Source organism: Bos taurus, chromosome 8, assembly GCF_002263795.3.
Source record: "Bos taurus isolate L1 Dominette 01449 registration number 42190680 breed Hereford chromosome 8, ARS-UCD2.0, whole genome shotgun sequence".
Classification (NCBI taxonomy): domain Eukaryota; kingdom Metazoa; phylum Chordata; class Mammalia; order Artiodactyla; family Bovidae; genus Bos; species Bos taurus.
Window position 1 is genome coordinate 97,694,152 of NC_037335.1, and position 341 is coordinate 97,694,492.

Genomic DNA, 341 nt, shown 5'->3' on the forward strand with positions numbered 1-341 from the left:
CAGCATTTTCAGTATTGAACCATCCTTGCATTTCTGAAGTGAATCCTGCTTAGTCAGAGTGCATTATTCCTTTAAAGTACTGCTGGTTTGGATTTGCTCACATTTTATTTATGATACTTAGACAGATGATATTGCCCAACATCAGTGTATGCCAAATCCCCTTTCTTGAGTCAAGCCAAACTACATTAGGAAAGTAAGGGGAGGTTAGCGAGAAAAGGCTCAGATGAGATTTCATGATCTCATTTCTGTTCATTTTGGAGAATCTGGTCATCGTCCATCTGACAAAGTGCTGTTTCTATATCAGTTTTTCACCCTGAAGCCCCTATTTTAACAAAGCACAG